At 42.8% G+C, this 22750-nt stretch overlaps 1 protein-coding gene across 2 annotated transcripts in view; it reads left to right on the top strand.

Annotated features, from left to right (window-relative positions):
* Positions 1 to 1713: 1713 nt before the first annotated feature.
* Positions 1714 to 22750, top strand: part of gbg12 (Guanine nucleotide-binding protein GI/GS/GO subunit gamma-12) — a 59210-nt gene continuing 38173 nt past the window's right edge. Inside the window, exon 1 of one of the 2 annotated variants that reach the window (XM_045693607.1) lies at positions 1714 to 2043. The gene's annotated coding sequence lies outside the window, so the exon portion shown is untranslated. 2 annotated transcript variants of the gene reach the window in all.

The following is a 22750-nucleotide window of genomic DNA, read 5'->3' on the forward strand; positions in this document are numbered from 1 at the left end:
ACTTGCATGAACAAAGAAATTGGTTTATATAACAGCACATGAATAGAACACAGACAGTTATAAGAAAAGCACAAAAATTAAAATTACATTACAAGAGGTTTTCAGAAATGTTAGCAAATTTATTTAAAAAAAAATAATGGAAATACCACATTTACGTAAGTATTCAGAACCTTTACTCAGTACCTTGTTGAAGCACCTTTTGCAGCGATTACAGCCTCTAGTCTTCTTGGGTATGAGGCTACAAGCTTGGCACACCTGTATTTGGGGATTTTCTCCCATTCTTCTCTGCAAATCCTCTCAAGCTCTGTCAGGTTGGATGGGGAGCGTTGCTGCACAGCTATTTTCAGGTCCAGAGATGTTTGATCGGGTTCAAGTCCGGGCTCTCGCTGGACCACTCAAGGTCATTCAGAGACTTGTCCCGAAGCCACTGCTGTGTTGTCTTGGCTGTGTGCTTAGGGTTGTTGTCCTGTTGGAAGGTGAACCACCCCAGTCTGAGGTCCTGTGCGCTCTGGAACAGGTTTTCATCAAAGATCTCTCTGGACTTTGCTCCTTTCATCTTTCCCTCGATCCTGAGTAGTTTCCCAGTCCCTGAAAAACATCCCCACAGCATGATGCTGCCAAACCATGCTTCACCGTAGGGATGATGCCGGGTTTCCTCCAGACGTGAAGCTTGGCATTCAAGCCAAAGAGTACAATCTTGATTTCATCAGACCAGAGAATCTTGTTTCTCAAGGTCTGAGAGTCTTTTAGGTGCCTTTTGGCAATCCAGGCTGTTCTGGAGGCAAAGGCAGTTCAGACCTGATTCTAAATAGGTGTACCTAATAAACTGTCCGTTGAGTTGGGTGGTTGAAATGTATGTATTGTAATGAAACAGCAGGCAGGGAGCAGGTCTCGAACCCTCGACCTTCAAGCCCGAAGTCCGGCGCGCTATCGACTGTGCCGCAAAAGCATGCTCAAGCGGCAGAGTCGATTTCCGCGCTTATAAACCCAGGGTCGTTACACTATGTTGAATTTCATATTTGATTAGACATGTTATTTGACCTTGTTTCAATGTTGATAGTAAAATGGTATGGTTTGAATAAACGTCATTGTTTCAACGTCATGCCATCAACCTAAATAGAGGTATATTGAAATAAAATGTGAACCCACAGTCCAATGATTCCTGCCTGAACAGTGACTCCTTCTGGTATATGAGGGGTAATGCACTTCCGTGAGGACAAGTTGACCATCCAGTAGCCTAACTCCTGTGTACCCTGCTTAGCCTTAGAAACAAGTTGTTTGATTCAGCTGAGCTATCATGTCAACACATTTAGACATTGATCAGCTTCCATACTCATTTTTGTACACTACCTAAATAGCATTTAATATTTTAAAGTAACTCCTATAACTTTTCTTACACAAGCTGTATGCGAAAGTAAATTCGCCAGGAGTAAGGTTGGGTTTATGTAGGCTACATTGACATCTGATTTTCCCAAAGGACATCATTTTAACGTGAAGCTAGGTATACTATCATTTGTCTATGGTTGATTGGATCTTTGGAAGTTTAGAAGTAGTTGCCATTAGCCTTATAAATAAGATTCCAACCAGCCATTAATGCTTAAAAAAGACGCTATTGCTCTCTAAAGCCTTAGTAAATACTGTTTGTATAAGAAACGCTATTGCACAGACAGAGGGCGCCTAGGAGGCGGCAATAAATAAATGGGCAGAGACCGCAAAACATAACATTCTCAAACATCCGCTATGTTCCTTCCCACTATTCTGTGCATCTCCATTTCTCCACCCGTCTCGGTTCCTTTGTTTTCCTCGCGACGCGGAAGAGAGCGTATTCCTATGCGCAAGTAGGTGGAGAAAATAAAAAGTTAACGATATTGACTATAAGCGACAGTGTGAATGTGTATGTGGCACCAGTTGGCATTCCAAAAGACCGTCGTTTGATCTGCTTTTCATAGCTGTCCCCATAGAGGGTTGTTACTGAGGGAGGTCTCCTCCTAGTCGGTGACGGTTACAGTAGGCGACACGGAGCCTGTACATTGTCCTGGCCAGGTAAGTGTGTCGTGTCAGTCTACCTTGGAAGTCATAAGGGTTTATCAATAGGCCTATAACATTCACAGTTTTACGCACTACAAAACGTTCAGAAAGATAACTGTTGCCATTCAAATGTTAGTCTTCATTTGTACTCCTGCGTCACCCATATTGACAACATAAAATATTGACATTGTTGCCAATTATGCGCGCATTCAGACATATTGTGTCACATTTGTAGCGTGCGTAATATGCGCATAACAGTTATTGCCGTGAGAATAGCATGCTATGATTTTGGGTGTCGACGGTAATCGCACTTCTGACCAAGAACGAATTGCAATAGTCTAATTGTGTAATAGGAACCGCACAATGTATCTTTCCAATTCGTCTGTCGACAGACTATGCGGGTCGACTTGTTAGCGAAACATTGTTAATCATATGCATACAGTAGATCATCAGATCTCTTGTGAAAAGGCAATACATAGCCTACTGTAGTAAACCAGTTAGCCGAGCAACCATTACATGGCATTAGTCCTGTGGCGCGTTATTCAAATACCTTAGAAATGCTATTACTTCAATTTCTCAAACATATGACTATTTTACACCATTTTAAAGACAAGACTCTCGTTAATCTAACCACACTGTCCGATTTCAAAAAGGCTTTACAACGAAAGCAAAACATTAGATTATGTCAGCAGAGTACCCAGCCAGAAATAATCAGACACCCATTTTTCAAGCTTGCATATAATGTCACAAAAACCCAGAAGACAGCTAAATGCAGCACTAACCTTTGATGATCTTCATCAGATGACACACCTAGGACATTATGTTATACAATACATGCATGTTTTGTTCAATCAAGTTCATATTTATATCAAAAACCAGCTTTTTACATTAGCATGTGACAGTTCAGAACTAGCATACCCCCGCAAACTTCCGGTGAATTTACAAAAAATTTACTAAATTACTCACGATACACGTTCACAAAAAGCACAACAATTATTTTAAGAATTATAGATACAGAACTCCTCTATGCACTCGATATGTCCGATTTTAAAATAGCTTTTCGGTGAAAGCACATTTTGCAATATTCTAAGTAGATAGCCCGGCATCACAGGGCTAGCTATTTAGACACCCAGCAAGTTTAGCACTCACCAAAGTCAGATTTACTATAAGAAAAATGTTATTACCTTTGGTGTTCTTCGTCAGAATGCACTCCCAGGACTTCTACTTCAATAACAAATGTTGGTTTGGTCCCAAATAATCCATAGTTATATCCAAACAGCGGCGTTTTGTTTGTGCGTTCAAGACACTATCTGAAAGGGTAAAGAAGGGTGACGAGCACGACGCATTTCGTGACAAAAAAATTCTAAATATTCCATTACCGTACTTCGATGCATGTCAACCGCTGTTTAAAATCAATTTTTATGCCATTTTTCTCGTAAAAAAGCGATAATATTCCAACCGGGAATCTGCGTTTAGGTAAAAAGACGAAAGAAAATAAAGCATGGGGTCGACTCGTGCACGCGCCTAAGCCCATTGTCCTCTGATCGGCCACTTGCCAAAAGCGCAAATGTGTTTCAGCCTGGGGCTGCCTCGATATCATTCAGTTTTTTCCCGGGCTCTGAGAGCCTATGGGAGCCGTAGGAAGTGTCACGTTACAGCAAAGATTCTCAGTCTTCAATAAACAGAGACAAGAAGAACAAGATCTTGTCAGAGAGGGCACTTCCTGTAAGGAATCTTCTCAGGTGTTTGCCTGCCATATGAGTTCTGTTATACTCACAGACACCATTCAAACAGTTTTAGAAACTTTAGGGTGTTTTCTATCCAAAGCGAATAATTATATGCATATTCTAGTTACTGGGCAGGAGTAGTAACCAGATTAAATCGTGTCAATACTGCCCCCTACCCCCAACAGGTTAACCCTTTTAGCTAACCCTAACCTTAACCGGTTAACCTAACTCCTAAACTCAACCTTAAGCCTAATCCCTAGCCTAGCTAATGTTAGCCAGCTAGGCAACGTTAGCCACCTAGCTAGAATTCTTAACATACTGTATCATACGTTTTTCAAATTCATAAAATATTATACGTTTGAAAATTCTTAACATATAATACAAATTGTAATTCGTAAGACAGCATACGAACTGGGTGATAGACATCCACAAATTAATACATACCATATGAAACGTAACATATCATACTAAATGGAGTGTCTCAGATTTACATACAGAATAATATGAAATGCTCTGAGACCAGCTGGGACTCTTGAGATAGATGATGCAGCTGAATTATGGCCAGCACTGGAGCTCCTCTGCCAAGGCGTTTATACACAGACAACAAGCCAGCACTGGAGCTCCTCTGCCAAGGCGTTTATACACAGACAATAACCCAGTATGTGTTCTCTCGCCCATCAAAGAGTGAACACAGGCACGGCATTGATCAGTGTTTAAGTTGAGGATGTATAGGTATACACTATATCCTCTCACTCTGTGCCAGAAGACCAATGACACCAACACATCAGTGTCATCTGTAATCATGTCCGACAGATTATCTCTCTCGAGGACTACATGTGTAGAACAATGTGAAGAGTTTCATTCCAAAACGCTATTTAATCCATTTTCAGAAATATTAGTAAATTAGATTTTTTTCTTTAAAGAACTTATGAAAGAGACTGGTTTGTTTTTTTTCTCATCTAATCATGGCATGGGGTTGTTCAATGACAGACATGTACAGTTGAAGTCAGAAGTTTTCATACACCTTAGCCAAATACATTTAAACTCAGTTTTTCAGAATTCTTGACATTTAATCCTAGTAAAAATCCCTGTCTTAGGTCAGTTAGGATCACCACTTTATTTTAAGAATGTGAAATGTCAGAATAATAGTAGAGAGAATGATTTATTTCAGCTTTTATTTCTTTCATCACATTCCCAGTGGGTCAGAAGTTTACATACACTCAATTAGTATTTGGTAGCGTTGCCTTTCATTTGTTTAACTTGGGTCAAATGTTTCGGGTAGCCTTCCACAAGCTTCCCACAATAAGTTGGGTGAATTTTGGCCCATTCCTCCTGACAGAACTGGTGTAACTGAGTCAGGTTTGTAGGCCTCCTTGCTCGCACACGCTTTTTCAGTTCTGTCCACAAATTTTCTATGGGTTTGAGGTCAGGGCTTTGTGATAGCCACGCCAATACCTTGACTTTGTTGTCCTTAAGCCATTTTGCCACAATTTTGGAAGTATGCTTGGGGTCATTGTCCATTTGGAAGACCCATTTGCGACCAAGCTTTAACTTCCTGACTGATGTCTTGAGATGTTGCTTCAATATATCCACATACTTTTCCTACCTCATGATGCCATCTATTTTGTGAATTGCACCAGTCCCTCCTGCAGCAAAGCACCCCCACAACATGATGCTGCCACCCCCGTGCTTCACGGTTGGGATGGTGTTCTTCAGCTTGCAAGCCTCCCCCTTTTCCTCCAAACATAACGATGGTCATTATGGCCAAACAGTTCTATTTTTGTTTCATCAGACCAGAGGACATTTCTCCAAAATGTTCGATCTTTGTCCCCATGTGCAGTTGCAAACCGTAGTTTGGCTTTTTCATGGTGGTTTTGGAGCAGTGGCTTCTTCCTTGCTGAGCGGTCTTTTAGGTTACCTTGATATAGGACTCGTTTTACTGTGGATATAGATACTTTTGTACCCGTTTCCTCCAGCATCTTCACAAGGTCCTTTGCCGTTGTTCTGGGATTGATTTGCACTTTTCGCACCAAAGTACGTTCATCTCTAGGAGATAGAATTCGTCTCCTTCCTGAGCGAGATGACGGCTGCATGGTCCCATGGTGTTTATACTTGCGTACTATTGTTTGTACAGACGAATGTGGTACCTTCAGGCGTTTGGAAATTGCTCTCAAGGATGAACCAGACTTGTGGAGGTCTACAATTGTTTTTCTGAGATCTTGGCTGATTTCTTTAGATTTTCCCATGATGTCAAGCAAAGAGGCACTGAGTTTGAAGGTAGGCCTTGAAATACATCCACATTTACACCTCCAATTGACTCAAATGATGTCAATTAGTCTATCAGAAGCTTCTAAAGCCATGACATAATTTTCTGGAATTTTCCAAGCGGTTTAAAGGCACAGTCAACTTAGTGTATGTAAACTTCTGACCCACTGGAATTGTGATCCAGTGAATTGTAAGTGAAATAATCTGTCTGTAAACAATTGTTGGAAAAATGACTTGTGTCATGCACAAAGTAGATGTCCTAACCAACTTGCCAAAACTATAGTTTGTTAACAAGAAATTTGTGGAGTGGTTGAAAAATGAGTTTTAATGACTCCAACCTAAGTGTATGTAAACTTCCGACTTCAACTGTATGTATTTTTTATTTAACCTTTTTTAAACTAGGCAAGTCAGTTAAGAACAAATTCTTATTTACAATGACGGCCTACACCGGCCAAACCCGGACGGCGGTTGGCCAATTGTGGGACTCCCAATCACAGCCGGTTGTGATACAGCCTGGATTCAAACCAGGGTGTCTGTAGTGACACTTCAAGCACTGAGATGCAGTGCCTTAGACCGCTGCGCCACTCTGGAGCCTTGAGTAAGCCTTGAGGTGGTACCACCCAGCACATCTAGAAGGGAGTGTATTTCATACCGAACCCCACCCTTGAGATGACATAGAGGCACGTGATTTGACAGATTTACTAAAAAATACCAAAATATATAACTTTTGCAACGAACTCTCAAAATGAAGACCAGAATTTACGTTTCACTATAACATCAGGTTTTCTATGAAAATTCTGTATTTTTAAATATACAGGAGAAGAACATTCCATTCCAGGTAAACAATGGATATATAGCATTTTTCATCAAAACACATTCATATTTTACACACACATAAAGTAACCATCCATTTTCATTTCTGGAGAATTGGTGGATATAGTGTTTTTGAAATAAACTCTTCATGTGCTCATCTGTGGCCAGAAAAAGTCCCACAAGATTAGTTTATCTTATCTTGACCCTCAGTCAGGTACAGACAGGCTGTCGCTGTTGGCATTGCTGCTGGCATAAGTGTTTTTCTATGAATGAGGGCGCTCTTCAGGGAAGGCTGTCTAGTCAAACCATGTCTGGTCTGGTCATAAGGCTCCCCAGCCTGTTCTTGGAATATCAGTCCAGTTACTGTTAAAACAATTATTCTAAGAATGGTTCATTGTCATTCTAAGAATTTCCTGTAACTTCCCATTTTAGGTATTTATGACTACATACACATACATGAGCTTTCATTGTAGCTTTCATTTTAAAACTAGTTTCACTTTGAAACTATTCTGTCTTCCTTCCTTCCCGTTTTGGGCTGAAACACTCAGGTTTGTGTACGAGGAAGGCCGAGCTTAGAGAATTAAACATTGTTAGGGATAGGTTATGTTTCTTCATACTGCAATGGATGCCATGCAATCTTTGCTCGGTTGTTTGTGTGTGTTCTGCTCTCGAGGCCTCAAGTTCTTGTTGATACAGTTTAATACTAACAGTCTTGCCAGTGATCCAAACGTGTGTGAACACACTCTCTCTAACTCACTTCCTCTCTTCCAGTTAGTCCACGTTCATGTGGGTGATTGATTAACCTTCTTAGTATTTAAATCTCTCTATCACGTATCTAGTATTAGTCAGAGGATATGACTTCTCACTCCACAGCCTAATGCAATCCGTCAACTTTTGTCCCCAAGACAATATCATAATGCACTAATACAAATAAAACGTATTTGTAGACATAATAGGGAACTAAGCCCTTTGTCATCACACACAAATTACATTGACAAAACAGTGACACATCAATAGCACCTTTTCAGTTGAGTTTAAAGTTTAAGTTTAAAAATGACAATTTCAATTCAATAAATCCAACAATAGATTATTAGCCTTTATTAGTGCTTGCAAATCCAGAGTCACATTTCGTCTCACCCAAAACGATAGATTTGCCTAAGGAAATCAGTCAATTCAAATACAATAAGTAGGGCCTTATCTATAGATTTCACATGACTGGGAATACAGATATGCATCTGTCGGTCACAGATACAGTATCAATGCCTAAGGAATCAATGCACCAACAGGGTAATATTTTACAGACAAAATTGTGTTATAACAATCTTTGTGCCCTGAGAGTTGTTTCTTTTTAGCCCCCCTCCCTCGATTTTATAAAGAACTACATATTACTTCACAGGAAATTACATATAATAGATAAACACATCTTCCTCTCTGCAGGATGCAGGAAGTGTGTGTGGACTGATATTTTAATCTGATTTGAATGAGGACCAAACGTGTGCTGCACTAACTGGGGGGTTGTCGTAGCAACTATCTGAGATGGGTAGAAGCCGACTTCATTTTTCCTCCTAATTTGTGTAGTCATCATCTCCGGCGTTTTGTAACATGTTGTGTTTCGTCCTTATAAGCCCTGTGTGACACTGTCTAGTGTAATGTATTCTTCTTCCCTTCTTTTCTAACAATTGCTCTCGCTATTTCCATCAGCTACATGGGAAATACTCAGTTTTGGTCATGCAGTTTGGTCATGCATTCTACACTGAACAAAAATATAAAAGCAACATGTAAAGTGTTGGTCCCATGTTTCATGAGCTGAAATAAAATGTCCCAGAAATGTTCCATATGCACAAAAAGCTTATTTCTCTCAAAGTTTGTGCACAAATTTGTGTACATCCCTGTTAGTGAGTATCGCTCATTTGCCAAGATAATTCCCCCACCTGACAGATGTGGCTTATCAAGAAGCTGATTAAACAGCATGATCATTACACAGGTGCACCTTGTGCTGGGGCCAATAAAAGGCCACTCTAAAATGTGCAGTTGTGTCACAACACAAGACAGTCTTGAAGAAGCGTCCACCAGAGCTGTTGCCAGAGAATTTAATGTCTCTACCATAAGCCGCTCAATGTCGTTTTAGAGAATTTGGCAGTACGTCCAACTGGCCTCACAATCGCAGACCACATGTAACCACGCCAGCCCAGGACTTCCACATTAGTCCGAGGGAGTGCTGAGGAGTATTTCTGTCTGTAATAAAGCCCTTTTGTGGGGAAAAACAAATTCTCATTGGCTGGTTCTGGTTCTGGCCAAGTTACAGTTCATATAAGAATATCAGGGAAGCTTTTTGTGCGTATGTAAAATTTCTGTGATCTTTTATTTCAGCTCATGAAACATGGGACCAACACTTTACATGTTGCGTTTCTATTTTTGTTCAGTGTAAAATAACCTTCAAAAGTAATTCTAAGATGTCCGTTAGAAGGGGGATGGGAGGAAGAGAGGATGGATGAGAAGACAACAAAGAATGGAGGGATATGAAAAGGGGTTATTTTTGGATGCATGCAGCATTGTGCCACGTGCTGTCGCCGTGACCACGTCAGTGGTTGCCATGTAGAAGTTGTCCTATGCAGAGACCTTTTCAGTGGACGAGCTTTGTCTTCCACCTGGTGCTCTCTCTCCCTCTCTTTCACGTACTGTACTTATGGTGAAGGAATGGTTCTCATTGAATTTACACATGCATTGACTCTGCACACACACACACACACACACACACACACAGCTGATAGGAAACAATGGCATTTTCATTTAATTTAAGGCAGTCTATGGGAAGCTCAGATCAAGCCCTGGGCACTCATAGCCTGGCCTTTTGAATGCATCCGAATGAGGTGAGCAGCTGTGGATACTGAGGGTAACGCCAATGATAACTGATTGCTTGTCCAAACCCAGGGAAGATGTCTTATTAATCATTATTAACTGGGTGGTTCGAGCCATGAATGCTTATTGGCTGAAAGCCGTGGTTTATGGTCTGACAAAATATTTATTTTTACTCTAAGTACAGTTGAAGTTGGAAGTTTACATACACTTATGTTGGAGTCATTAAAACTCGTTTTTCAACCACTCCACAAATTTCTTGTTAACAAACTATAGTTTTGACAAGTCGGTTAGGACATCTACAATTGTTTACAGACAGATTATTTCACTTATAATTCACTGTATCACAATTCCAGTGGGTCAGAAGTTTACATACACTAAGTTGACTGTGCCTTTAAAGAGCTTGGAAAATTATAGAAAATGATGTCATGGCTTTAGAAGCTTCTGATAGGCTAATTGACATAATTTGAGTCAATTGGAGGTGTACCTGTGGATGTATTTCAAGGCCTACCTTCAAACTTAGTGCCTCTTTGCTTGACATCATGGGAAAATCAAAAGAAATCAGCCAAGACCTCAGAAGAAAAAAGAATTGTATAATTGTTGTCTGGTTCATCCTTGGGAGCAATTTCCAAACGTCTGAAGGTACCATCTTCATCTGTACAAACAATAGTACACAAGTATAAACACCATGGGACCACGCAGCCATCATACCACTCAGGAAGGAGACGTGTTCTGTCTTCTAGAGATGAACGTACTTTGGTGCGAAAAGTGCAAATCAATCCCAGAACAACGGCAAAGGACTTTGTGAAGATGCTGGAGGAAACAGGTACAAAAGTATTTATATCCACAGTAAAACGAGTCCTATATCAACATAACCTGAAAGGCCGCTCAGCAAGGAAGAAGTCACTCCTCCAAAAAAAGCCAAACTTCGTTTTGCAACTGCACATGGGGACAAAGATTGTACTTTTTGGAGAAATGTCTTTTGGTATGATGAAACAAAAATAGAACTGTTTGGCCATAATGACCATCGTTATGTTTGGAGGAAAAAGGGGGAGGCTTGCAAGCCAAAGAACACCATCCCAACTGTGAAGCACGGGGGTGGCAGCATCATGTTGTGGGGGTGCTTTGCTGTAGGAGGGACTGGTGCAATTCACAAAATAGATGGCATTATGAGAAGGAAAATTATGTGGATATATTGAAGCAACATCTCAAGACATCAGTCAGGAAGTTAAAGCTTGGTCGCAAATGGGTCTTCCAAATGGATAATGACCCCAAGCATACTTCCAAAGTTGTGGCAAAATGGCTTAAGGACAACAAATTCAAGGTATTGGAGTGGCCATCACAAAGCCCTGACCTCAATCCTATAGAAAATTTGTGTATGTAAACTTCTGACCCACTGGGAATGTGATGAAAGAAATAAAATCTGAAATAAATTATTCTCTCTACTATTATTCTGTCATTGCATATTCTTAAAATAAGGTGGTGATCCCAACTGACTTAAGACAGGGAATTTTTACTAGGATTAAATGTCAGGAATTGTGAAAAACTAAGTTTTTAAATGTATTTGGCGAAGGTGTATGTAAACTTCCGACTTCAACTGTATGTTGGTAACAAACTTAAATTAGCAATAAGGCACCTCTGGGGTTTGTGGTATATGGCCAATATACCACATGTTGCGTCGTGCCGAAGAATAGGCCTTAGCCATGGTATATTGGCCATATACCATACCCACTCTGGCCTTATTGCTTAAATATAATACCATACTATTGATCACTTAGGTAGCCCATAGGTTGCTGTTATTCAATTAAAAGATACAGGTACAGTAAGCAGTGAAAACTCAGCCAAGATGGTCTATGCACTTAGACAATATGGTTTATAAGGACTTATAAACTGGGTGGTTTGAGCCCAAGCTATTTCAGTGGATGTTGCACACATTTCTACCAGCAAATGTGTTAAGTTATAGCCATGGTATGAAAGGAATAATTAACAAGGGGCTATGCATTCTATGCAAAGTTTTCCATAGGATGCATAGCCCCTCCATAGAACGCATAGTCCCTCGTTGATTATCCCTTTTCTGACACCATTTTGTGGGATTGTGGGAAGACTAGTACTAGCTGAGTGTGAAGGGTGGCTGTTTGACATAGCACAATAAGGAAATGGACTGCAGGCTATCTGGCAGTGTTTGTATAGTGATTTAGAACCGCAGAGGTTGATACAGTGGATCCAATCCAAACCATGGATCTCAGGAAGTGTGATGTTCATTCCCTAAAGGTAGACATGTTGAACCAGTCTGAGGGGGATACAATATTGCTTCTTAATTTGTGGTTCCTGTCATAACAGTTGAGTCCCTCGTCCGGTGAGCGGCTCAGGCTAACGTCAACATCCTTCTGTTGTTGATATGGAGCTCTGGGCTCAGACCATGACAAGTGTTCTCACCACTGTTCTAATGCTTCTTCTTCATGTTGGAAGACTAGGGCCAGGATTCAATATAAGGCACGTTATAGAGCAACGCATTGCTCTATGACTTTGAAAGGTAATTTACGCTTGAGCTGAAATAAATGCGCAGCGTTTACCATGAATTTCTGAACCTCCTTGCTGTGAATCCGGGCCTAGAAGTAGTGTTACGCCACAAGTTGCCAGGATAGGGCAGAGCCAATGTAAACTTAAACTGGGTACAAAGTTAAATAAGTATAGCACAGCACATGGTAGATTTCTAGTGAATACACAGCATTCCGGTTAGGTTCAGTGGATACACAGCATTCCGGTTAGATTCAGTGGATACATCTCATTCCGGTTAGGTTCAGTGGATACATCGCATTCCGGTTAGGTTCAGTGGATACACAGCATTCCGGTTAGGTTCAGTGGATACATCGCATTCCGGTTAGGTTCAGTGGATACACAGCATTCCGGTTAGGTTCAGTGGATACATCGCATTCCGGTTAGGTTCAGTGGATACACAGCATTCCTGTTAGGTTCAGTGGATACACCACATTCCGGTTAGGTTCAGTGGATACACAGCATTCCGGTTAGGTTCAGTGGATGCACAGCATTCCGGTTAGGTTCAGTGGATGCACAGCATTCCGGTTAGGTTCAGTGGATGCACAGCATTCCTGTTAGGTTCAGTGGATACACAGCATTCCGGTTAGGTTCAGTGGATACACCGCATTCCGGTTAGATTCAGTGGATACACCGCATTCCGGTTAGGTTCAGTGGATACACAGCAAACTAGCACAGCAAACGTGAGGATGCCACACAAAAGTTAAAGTTAATCACAATTTATAAAAAAAATAATATTTAACTAGGCAAGCCAGTTAAGAATAAATTCTTACTTAAAATGACGGCCTACACCGGCCAAACCTGGACGACCCTGGGCTAATTGTGCACTGACCTATGGGTCTCCCAATCACGGCCAGTTGGGATACAGCCTAGATTCAAACCAGGGTGTCTGTAGTGAGGCCTCTAGCGCTGAGATACAGTGCCTTAGACCGCTGCACCACTCAGGAGCAATAAGTACAACTACTAAATATTAAGGCTCTAGGCAAATGTAGAATGTTCACAGTATGAAATGCAATAAAAACTGCGCTTTACCTGGTTGTTCTCCAAGTTGCCAAGCAACAACCAATACTCTTTACCTTAATTTCACTTTAACAATGAAGCTCAATAAGAACACAAAAAATCGCCCTTGCAGGAGAGCGGCATGGCAGCTTGGATCCCGACCACTGGCTTTGTCTCCCTATCTTGGCTTCTGAGCCCCCGGAGCACACCACGTGTTCCTCTTTTAAACGGAGCTCAATTACAGTGCATTCGTAAAGTATTCAGACCCCTTGACTTTTTCCAGATTTTGTTACTTTATAACCTTTTTCTAAAATGGATGAAATAATACATTTTCCTCATTAATCTACACACAAACCCCACAATGACAAAGCGAAAACAGGTATTTAGAAATGTTTGCAAATGTATTACTAATAAAAAACAGAAATACCTTATTTACATAAGTTAATTTATTAAAAAAATATATTTCACCTTTATTTAACCATGTAGGCTAGTTGAGAACAAGTTCTCATTTACAACTGCGACCTGGCCAAGATAAAGCAAAGCAGTGCGACACAAACAACACAGAGTTACACATGGCATAAACAAACGTACAGTCAATAACACAATAGAAAGTATGTATACAGTGTGTAAATGAGGTAAGATTAGGGAGGTAAGGCAATAAATAGGCCGTAGTGGCGAAGTAATTACAATTTAGCAATTAAACACCGGAGTGATAGATGTGCAGAAGATGAATGTGCAAGGAGAGATGCTGTGGTGCAAAGGAGCAAAAATAAATAAATAACAATATGGGGATGAGGTAGTTGGATGGGCTATTTACAGATGGGTTATGTACAGGTGCAATGATCTGTAAGCTGCTCTGACAGCTGATGATTAAAGTTAGTGAGGGAGATATGAGTCTCCAGCTTCAGTGATTTTTGCAATTCGTTCCAGTCATTGGCAGCAGAGAACTGGAAGGAAAGGCGGCCAAAGGAGGAATTGGCTTTGGGGATGACCAGTGAAATATACCTGCTGGAGCGCGTGCTACGGGTGGGTGCTGCTATGTTGACCAGAGAGCTGAGATAAGGCGGGGCTTTACCTGGCAAAGACTTATAGATAACCTGGAGCCAGTGGGTTTGCCGACGAATTTGAAGCGAGGGCCAGCCAACGAGAGCATACAGGTCGCAGCGGTGGGTAGTATATGGTGGCTTTGGTGACAAAATGGATGGCACTGTGATAGACTGCATCCAATTTGCTGAGTAGTGTTGGAGGCTATTTTGTAAATGACATCGCCGAAGTCAAGGATCCGTAGTATAGTCAGTTTTACGAGTGTATGTTTAGCAGCATGAGTGAAGGATGCTTTGTTGCAAAATAGGAAGCCAATTCTAGATTTAATTTTGAATTGGAGATGCTTAATGTGAGTCTGGAAGGAGAGTTTACAGTCTAACCAGACACCTAGGTATTTGTAGTTGTCCACATATTCTAAGTCAGAACCGTCCAGAGTAGTGATGCTGGACGGGCGGGCAGGTGTGGGCAGCGATTGGTTGAAGAGCATGCATTTAGTTTTACATGCATTTAAGAGCAGTTGGAGGCCACGGAAGGAGAGCTGTATGGCATTGAAGTTCGTCTGTAGGTTAGTTAACACAGTGTCCAAAGAAGGGCCAGGAGTATACAGAAGGGTGTCGTCTGCGTAGAGGTGTATCAGAGAATCACCAGCAGCAAGAGCGACATCACTGATGTATACAGAGAAGAGAGTCGGCCCGAGAATTGAACCCTGTGGCACCCCCATAGAGACTGCCAGAGGTCCGGACAACAGGCCCTCCGATTTGACACACTGAACGCTGTCTGAGATGTAGTTGGTGAACCAGGCGAGGCAGTCATTTGAGAAACCAAGGCTGTTGAGTCGGCCGATAAGAATGTGGTGATTGACAGAGTCAAAAGCCTTGGCCAGGTCGATGAATACGGCTGCACAGTATTGTCTTTTATCGATGGCGGTTATGATATCGTTTAGGACCTTGAGCGTGGCTGAGGTGCACCCATGACCAGCTCTGAAACCAGATTGCATAGCGGAGAAGGTACGGTGGGATTCAAAATGGTTGGTGACCTGTTTGTTAACTTGGCTTTCAAAGACCTTAGAAAGGCAGGGTAGGATAGATATAGGTCTGTAACAGTTTGAGTCTAGAGTGTCTCCCCCTTTGAAGAGAGGGGATGACCGTGGCAGCTTTCCAATCTTTGGGGATCTCAGACAATACGAAAGAGAAGCTGAACAGGCTAGTAATAGGGGTTGCAACAATTGCGGCGGATAATTTTTTGAAAGAGAGGGTCCAGATTGTCTTGCCTAGCTTTTTGGAGTTTGTGCTACAGGATGCAAATTTCTGTTAGGAAAGCAAAGACTAGCTTTTTCAAACTGCCTAAGTATATTGGTTCCTAACTTCCCTGAAAAGTTGCATATCGCGGGGGCTATTTGATGCTAATGCAGAACGTCACAGGATGTTTTTGTGCTGGTCAAGGGCAGTCAGGTCTGGAGTGAACCAAGGGCTATATCTGTTCCTGGTTCAACATTTTTTGAATGGGGCATGCTTATTTAAGATGGTGAGGAAAGCACTTTTAAAGAATAACCAGGCATCCTCTACTGACGGAATGAGGTCAATATCCTTCCAGGATACCCGGGCCAGGTCAATTAGAAAGGCCTGCTCGCTGAAGTGTTTTAGGGAGCGTTTGACAGTGATGAGGGGTGTTCATTTGACTGCAGACCCATTACGGACGCAGGCAATGAGGCAGTGATCGCTGAGATCCTGGTTGAAGACAGCAGAGGTGTATTTAGAGGGCAGGTTAGTCAGGATGATATCTATGACGGTGCCCGTGTTTACGTATTTAGTGTTGTACCTGGTAGTTCATTGATTATTTGTGTGAGATTGAGGGCATCTAGTTTAGATTGTAGGATGGCCGGGGTGTTAAGCATGTCCCAGTTTAGGTCACCTAACAGTACGAGCTCTGAAAATAGATGGGGGGGAAATCAATTCACATATGGTGTCCAGGGCGCAGCTGGGGGCAGAAGGTGATCTATAACAAGCGGCAATGGTGAGAGACTTGTTTCTGGAAAGGTGGATTTTTAAAAGTAGAAGCTTGAATTGTTTGGGCACAGACCTGGATAGTATGACAGAACTCTGCAGGCTATCTCTGCTGTAGATTGCAACTCCGCCCCCTTTGGCAGTTCTATCTTGTCGGAAAATGTTATAGTTAGGGATGGAAATTTCAGGATTTTTGGTGGCCTTCCTATGCCAGAATTCAGACATGGCTAGGACATCCGGGTTGGCAGAGTGTGCTAAAGCAGTGAATAAAGCAAACTTAGGGAGGAGGCTTTTAATGTTAACATGCATGAAACCAAGGCTTTTACGGTTACAGATGTCAACAAATGAGAGCGCCTGGGGAATGGGAGTGGAGCTAGACACTGCAGGGCCTGGTTTAACCTCTACATCACCAGAGGAACAGACGAGGAGTAGGATAAGGGTATGGCTAAAGGCTATAAGAACTGGTCGTCTAGTGCGTTCGGAACAAAGAGTAAAATGAGCAGGTTTCTGGGCGCGGAAGAATAGATTCAAGGCATAATGTACAGACAAGGGTATGGTAGCATCTGAATACAGTGGAGGTGAACCTAGGCATTGGGTGACAAAGAGAGACGTTTTGTCTCTAGAGACACCATTTAAACCAGGTGAGGTCACCACATGTGTGGGATGTGGAACAAAAGGGCTAGCTAAGGCATATTATGCAGGGCTGGAGGGTCTACAGTGAAATAAGACAATAATCACTGACCAAAACAGCCATGGACAGGGCATATTGACATTAGGGAGAGGCATGCGTAGCCGAGTGATCATAGGGTCCAGAGAGTAGCTAGGCGAGCTGGAGACACGGCGATTCAGACCGCTAGCAGGCCGGGGCTAGTATTCAGACCCTTTGCTATGAGACTCCAAATTTAGCTCAGGTGCATCCGGTTTCCATTGACCATCCTTGAGATGTTTCTACAACTTGGAGTCCACCTGTGGTAAATTCAATGGATTGGACATGATTTGGAAAGGGCAACAATTGAAAGTGCATGTCAGAGCAAAAACCAAGCCATGAGGTTGATGGCATTCCAAGACAGGATTGTGTCGAGGCACATATCTGGGGAAGGGTACCAAAATATTTGTCTGCAGCATTGAAGGTCCCCAAGAACACAGGGGCCTCCATCATTCTTAAATGGAAGAAGTTTTGGAACCACCAAGACTCTTCCTAGAGCTTGCCGCCCGGCGAAACTGAGCAATCGGGCAGAAGGGCCTTGGTCAGGGAGGTGAACAAGAACTCGATGGTCACTCTGACAGAGCTATTGAGTTTCTTTGTGGAGATGGGAGAACCTTCCAGAAGGACATCCATCTCTGCAGCACTCCACCAATCAGGCCTTTATGGTAGAGTGGCCAGACGGAAGCCATTCCTCAGTAAAAGGCACTCAGGACGATGATGGAGCCGACAGAGGGCTACCTCGCTTCTAGTCCTTAGGAAACTTTGCAGTATTTTGTTTTTTTAATGTATTATTTCTTACATTGTTAGCCCAGAAAATCCTAAGTATTATTACATACAGCCGGGAAGAACTATTGAATATCAGAGCGACGTCAACTTACCAGCACTACGACCAGGAATACGACTTTCCCGTAGCGGATTCTTTGTCCGCAGCACCCAGGCTGACCCAAAACTACGCCGCCGGAGAAGAGGAAGACATATTATCTCCAAAGAGAATTCTCTTCCATTATTGTCACAGCCGTGTATATCCCCCCTCAAGCCGATACCACGATGGCCCTCAAGGAACTACACTGGACTTTATGCAAACTCGAAACCATATATCCTGAGGCTGCATTTATTGTAGCTGGGGCCTTAACAAAGCTAATTTGAGAACAAGGCAACCTAAATTCTATCAGCATATTGATTGTAGCACTCGTGAAGCCAATACACTGGATCACTGCTACTCTAACTTCCGCGATGCATACAAGGCCCTCCCCCGCCCTCCTTTCTGCAAATCTGACCACGACTCCATTTTGCTCCTCCTTTCCTATAGGCAGAAACTCAAACAGGAAGTACCCCTGCTAAGGACTATTCAATGCTGGTCTGACCAATCGGATCCATGCTTCAAGATTGTTTTGATCACGTGGACTGGGATATGTTCCGGGTAGCCTCAGAGAATAATGTAGACGTATACGCTGATTCGGTGAGTGAGTTTATAAGGAAGTGTATAGGAGATGTTGTACCCACTGTGACTATTAAAACCTACCCTAACCAGAAACCGTGGATAGATAGCGGCATTCGCGCAAAACTGAAAGCGCGAACCACCACATTTAACCATGGAAAGGCAACTGGGAATATGGCCAAATACAAACAGTGTAGTTATTCCGTCTGCAAGGCAATCAAACAGGCAAAATATGAGAATAGAGAGACAAAGTGGAGTCGCAATTCAATGGCTCAGAGATGAGATATATGTAGCAGGGTCTACAGATTCTCACGGACTATAAAAGGAAAACCAGCCACGTCACGGACACCGGCGTCTTGCTTCCAGACAAACTAAACACCTTCTTTGCCCGCTTTGAGGATAATACAGTGCCACCGAGGCGCCCCGCTACCAAGGACTGTGGGCTCTCCTTCTCTGTGGCCGACGTGAGTATGACATTTTAAACGTGTTAACCCTCGCAAGGCTGCTGGCCCAGACGGTATCCCTAGTCGCGTCCTCAGAGCATGCGCAGACCAGCTGGCTGGTGTGTTTACGGACATATTCAATTCTTCCCTGTCTTTCCTGTGGCTCAGTTGGTAGAGCATGGTGTTTGCAACGCCAGCATGGTGTGTGCAACGCCAGACTTGTGGGTTCGATTCCCACGGGGGGCCAGTACAAAAAAATAAAATAATAATTGCATGAAATGAAATGTGTGCATTCACTACTGTAAGTTGCTCTGGATAAGAGTGTCTGCTAAATGACAAAAAAAAAAAAAACTCACTATCCCAGTCTGTTGTCCCCACATGCTTCAAGATGGTCACTATTGTTCCTGTACCCAAGAAGGCAATGGTAACTGAACTAAATGACTATCGCCATGTAGTGCTCACTTCTGTCGTCATGAAGTGCTTTGAGAGGCTAGTTAAGGATCATATCACCTCCACCTTACCGGTCACCTTAGACCCACTTCAATTTGCTTACCGCCCCAATAGGTCCATAGACGATGCAATCACCACCACACTGCCCTATCCCATCTCGACAAGAGGAATACCTATGTAAGAATGCTGTTCATTGACTACATAGTACCCTCCAAGCTCATCAATAAGCTTGAGGCCCTGGGTCTCAATTGGGTCCTGGACTTTCTGACAGGCCTCACCCAGGTCGTGAAGGTAGGAAACATCTCCACTTCGCTGATCCTCAACACTGGGGCCCCATGCTCAGCGAGCATGCTCAGCCCCCTCCTGTACTCCCTGTTCGCCCATGACTGCGTGGCCATGCACGCCTCAAACTCAATTGTTAAGTTTGCTGACGACACAACAGTAGTAAGCTTTATTACCAACAACGATGAGACAACCTACAGGGAGGAGGTGAGGGCTCTCGGAGTGTGGTGTCAGGAAAATAACCTCTCACTCAACGCCAACAAAACAAAGGAGATGATTGTGGACTTCAGGACACAGCAGAGGGAGCACCCTCCTATCCACATCGACGGGACAGCAGTAGAGAAGGTGGAAAGTTTTAAGTTCCTCGGCGTACACATCACGGACAAACTGAAATGGTCCACCCACACAGACAATGTGGTGAAGAAGGCTGGTGCAAAAGTTCACCTTCCAACAGGACACCCACTCTAAGCACACAGCCAAGACAACTCAGGAGTTGCTTCGGGAGAAGTCTCTGAGTGTCCTTGAGTGGCCCAGCCAGAGCCCAGACTTGAACCCGATCGAACATCTCTAGAGAGACCTGACAGAGCTTGAGAGAATCTGCAGAGAAGAATAGGAGAAACTCCACAAATACAGGTGTGCCAAGAAGACTTGAGGTTGTAATCGCTGCCAAAGGTGCTTTAACAAAGTACTGAGTAAATGGTCTGAAATACTTATGTAAACATATTTGCACACAGAAAAAATTTAACTGTTTTTGCTTTGTCATTATGGGGTATTTTGTGTAGATTGATGAGGGAGAAAAACAATTTAATACATTTTAGAATAAGGCTGTAACATAACAAAATGTGGAAAAAGTCAAGGGGTCTGAATACTTTCTGAATGCACTGTACCTATAAAACCTGTAAGCAGGAAGACCAACATAGTCAATCACAGAGCACATTCAAAACAAATGCTAAACTGTATGTGTATTATGTTTACACTAAAATGGCATTATCATAATTTTCACAATTTCACTGTATTATTCCAACCTCAGTGTGGAAATATATATAAAACATACAAATATCATGTTTTTGATTGCACTGGGCCTTTACAATCAGCCGGAATTAGCATGTTTTAGGTTAGGGTTGGCATGGCTCATATGTGGCAATTCCTCTTTATGGCCACTTAGTGGCGCAGTAGACCACATTCCCACCTGTCTCACATTGTCTTTGCCATCAGAGAGTATAAAACTTTCCTGCTGCAGTGCATTGTACCTTGCTTATAGTGAGATATCCAAATATTATAATACATACATCACTCTGATATTGTCCGTATGTGAGGATTTGCTGCCTTAGATAAGTGTGTAGTGTGCGTAAATGTGGATTAAAGAATGTAAATACACTAAAGTCACAACCTTAGACTAAATAAATACCAGAGGTGGGACCAAGTCCCTATTATTCGACTCACAAGCAAGTCACAAGATCCAACTATCAAATCGAGTCCCAACTAGAATGGGTCAAGGCCAAGTCGAACTCGACCAAAACAATGGAATTGCCATGGAAATGCATGGAGGAAAGGGCTGTCCAAAGTCTCCTCATTGCCTTTAGCAAAATTAGCCTACATTTAGGCTATTGTTTATATGTGAATTTCACACTATGTTGAGGTAAAAATCTGAGTATAACGCTTGTATGGATGTCGACCCCAATGCATGTTCAAGTCATTATCACCAATCAACTGCATTACAGTTAAAAACAACTTTGACTTCCACCACCGATTTATGTATCCTAGCTATGCTAACCAGTTTATATGAACGTGAGTTAGCATTTAGCAGTCACTTCTAGACGTGAAGAGACAACTTCTTCATGTTATGCAGCGAAAACAGCCAAATAAACTCAGCTAAAAAATAAACGTCCCTTTTTTAGGACCCTGTCTTTCAAAGATAATTCATAAAAATCTAAATAAATTCTCATATCTTCATTGTAAAGGGTTTAAACACTGTGTCCCATGCTTGCTCAATGAACCATAAACAATTAATGAACATGCACCAGTGGAACGTTAGTGTCGTTAAGACACTAACAACTTACAGACGGTAGGCAATTAAGGTCACAGTTATGAAAACTTAGGACACTAAAGAGGCCTTTCTACTGACTCTGAAAAACACGAAAAGAACAATGCCCAGGGTCCCTGCTCATCTGTGTGAATGTGCCTTAGGCATGCTGCAAGGAGGCATGAGGACTGCAGATGTGGCCAGGGCAATAAATTGCAATGTCCGTACTGTGAGACGCCTAAGACAGCGCTACAGGGATACAGGACAGCTGATCGTCCTCGCAGTGGCAGACCACGTGTAACAACACCTGCACAGGATCAACAACAACTGCCCGAGTTACACCAGGAACACACAATCCCTGCATCAGTGCTCAGACTGTCCGCAATGGGCTGAGAGAGGCTGGACTGAGGGCTTGTAGGCCTGTTGTAAGTCAGGTCTTCACCAGACATCACTGGCAACAACATCACCTGTGGGCACAAACCCACCGTCGCTGGAGCAGACAGGACTGGCAAAAAGTGCTCTTCACTGACGAGTCGCAGTTTTGTCTCACCAGGGGTGATGGTCGGTTTTCGCGTTTATTGTCGATGGAATGAGCATTACACCGAGGCCTGTACTAAATCAAAAAGTTGTTATTAATTAAAACAGAAACACAAAACAATATAACATTGGAATCTATTCTGCCTGACGGGATCGATTTGGAGGTGGAGGGTACGTCATGGTCTGGGGTGGTGTTTCACAGCATCATCGGACTTAGCGTGTTGTCATTGCAGGCAATCTCAACGCTGTGTGTTACAGGGAAGACATCCTCCTCCCTCATGTGGTACCGTTCCTGCAGGCTCACCCTGACATGACCCTCCAGCATGACGATGCCACCAGCCATACTGCTCGTTCTGTGCGTGATTTCCTGCAAGACAGGAATGTAAGTGTTCTGCCATGGCCAGCGAAGAGCCCGGATCTCAATCCCATTGAGCATGTCTGGGACCTGTTGGATCGGAGGGTGAGGGCTAGGGCCATTCCCCCCAGAAATGTCTGGGAACTTGCAGGTGCCTTGGTGGAAGAGTGGGGTAACATTTCACAGCAAGAACTGGAAAATCTGGTGCAGTCCATGAGGAGGAGA

Source organism: Salmo salar, chromosome ssa14, assembly GCF_905237065.1.
Source record: "Salmo salar chromosome ssa14, Ssal_v3.1, whole genome shotgun sequence".
Taxonomy (NCBI): domain Eukaryota; kingdom Metazoa; phylum Chordata; class Actinopteri; order Salmoniformes; family Salmonidae; genus Salmo; species Salmo salar.